Source organism: Galeopterus variegatus, unplaced genomic scaffold (genome assembly GCF_000696425.1).
Source record: "Galeopterus variegatus unplaced genomic scaffold, G_variegatus-3.0.2 Scaffold4972, whole genome shotgun sequence".
NCBI classification, from domain to species: domain Eukaryota; kingdom Metazoa; phylum Chordata; class Mammalia; order Dermoptera; family Cynocephalidae; genus Galeopterus; species Galeopterus variegatus.
Genome location: NW_007731083.1, coordinates 42,589 through 44,969, shown reverse-complemented (window position 1 = coordinate 44,969; position 2,381 = coordinate 42,589). Strand labels below are relative to the sequence as shown.

The window sequence follows — 2,381 nt, the reverse complement described above, 5'->3', positions numbered from 1 at the left end:
GTTTTTTACATAAAATCTTTGTTGAAATGTGCATCATGGGTTAATATGTGGGTAGTGTGGTGACTGTTCTCATGTGCTTGAGAGGACTGTAGTCTCTAATTGTTAGAGGAGGGAGGGATCTCCCACTATCTGTGGATTCTGTGTTCCCAGTTTCTCGTTCCTGGGAACACTGCCTGCCTCTTCCTGACTCTGGCTTTCAGCTTCCTCTCCAATTCTGGCTCCTGGGGAGTTCCCTTTTTCCTATGAGCTCTGCCATTTTTATTTTTATTTGTTGATTTCATTCAATCTGGCATTTCTAGTGTGTGTAATCGGTATAGATCCTCCTTAGCCTTAGTCTGCAGTGTTGCCAGAATCAGAAGTTATTACTGATTTCTTACATAACAAATACCATAGATGTCCTCAAAATTAATTTTTTTNTTTTCTCTATTGTTTATTTTCGTCTCATTATTTTCTCTTTGTAGGTTCTGCTGTGCTCTGAGTGTTGTGTTCCTCCAAATCCATATGTTGAAATCCTAACCCCCAAGATGATGGTATTGGGAGGTGGAGGCCTTTGGGAGGTGATTAGGTCATGAGGGCAGAGCCCTTATGATTGGGACTAGTGCCCTCATGAGAGACTCCAGAGAGCTGGCTAGTCCCTTCCACCATGGGAGGACACAGGGAGAAATGCCATCTGTGAACCAGGAAGTGACCCTCACCTGACACAAATCATCTGGCACCTTGAACTTAGATTTCCCAGACTCAAGAATTGCAAGAAATAAATTTCTCTTTATGAGCTACACAGTATATGGTATTTTGTTATAGCAGCCCAAATGGACTAAGACAGCATTTATTCTGGTTTTTTTCTCCTGACTTCCTGATGCTTAGCTTATTTTCATTTTTTCCACTTATCTAATATGTGCAGTCTAGGCTGTAAAGATTTCTCTATGTACCACTGAATTGATTATATCAACTCTTGCTATATAGTNGACACAGGCAAAGCTGTGATTGTCATTCAAGATATATTCGGCTGGCAATTGCCTAATACCAGGTATATGGCTGACATGATCGCTGGAAATGGATACACGTACGTATAAAATTCTGTTCCTTGGCTTAAATTCATGTAAATGTCTGTGGTCCCTTCAGAAAGAAAACAAACAAAACGTGACTATACTCTAATTTTCATGATCTACTTCCTTATCTCACTGTGGTGAAGGTAAATGGGAAATGTCATATGGAATTAAACACCCACGTGGTGGAAGCCATCTGCTCCCAACACAGTCCCTGGGCTTCAGGTCCTCCTGGGAATCCCTGGCCCTACAGACTTGCTGGACACGGAGAGTCCTCACCCCGCGTTGAGCCCTGTTCAGACACAGGCACCGGGCACCTTGGGCAGACCTCAGCAGCTCTGAAAAGGACCCATTACTTGTCCCTGGAAGTATCTCAGCCTGGGCTCAGATTTCACAGGTCTGCTTGGATGGCAGGGTGTCCACGGGTCATCCTTGTCTAAACACGGACTATCCTGGCCCCATCTGAGATAGACTTGGTTCCAGAAATGGCACAGTGAGACCTCATGCATCTCCCACATTTTATGCCTTTGTCCAACCAACTAGCTGTGGCCACCTTGGCGAAGGCTGTCACCGTCTGTTCTCATTTGCCCCTGGTGTTGGTACAAGTGGCAGTGAACCATGACAGAGAGTAGGCACCAAGCTTTCTACCAGCTTCAGAAAGCTTTATCCCAGCAAACCCTGCGCTTGGGCTGTCGCCTGGACTTTCTTTGTTTTCTCAAAAAAAAAAAAAANATTTATGGAGCACTTTTACATGCATCCAATTCATTTTGCTCTCGAGATAGTCTGAGTGATTTGGGCGGTGCAGGGTACTGTCTACTCAGATGAAGAAAATGGGGCTAAAAGTAGTTAAATGACTTGTTAAGATCACAGGGCAGTATGGTTTGGTACTGAGAGTAAAACTTGGATTTTCTGACTCAGGTTTCAGTGTTCCTTCCCCCCCTGCAGGAGGAGCCGTGTTCCTCCAAGCACAGCTGCGGCGACTCTATTTTAGGAAACAGGGCTCTGGCGGGAGCAGCCTTGGCTCCATCCCTCCTGGGCCGATTTGTGTGGAAGAACCACATGGACTCGGGCGAGGCAGGCTTGTTTTCTCTCCGTGGCCTCTTTTAGAACCTGCTTGAGACCATACCCTCTGGGCAAGGAGTTGTACCCTGTTGGCATCCTGGGCGAGGCTGGGGAAAATTGCTTGGTCATAGTGACTGGACGTGCTGCTCTCCAGCGGAGGCTAACGTCAAAGGCCAGGAGGCTCCAAGGCCAGCGAGAGGTGCAGCTCCGTGGGGGGAGAAGGGGCCCTTGGAGCCACCCGCCCAGGTCCACGTGCCCTGTGCCCCCCCCCCC

General features: G+C 47.1%; 1 protein-coding gene across 2 annotated transcripts in view; it reads left to right on the top strand.

Annotated features, from left to right (window-relative positions):
* Nucleotides 1-2,381, top strand: part of CMBL (carboxymethylenebutenolidase homolog (Pseudomonas)) — a 24,878-nt gene that overhangs the window by 12,700 nt on the left and 9,797 nt on the right. The gene's annotated exons all lie outside the window — the stretch shown is intronic.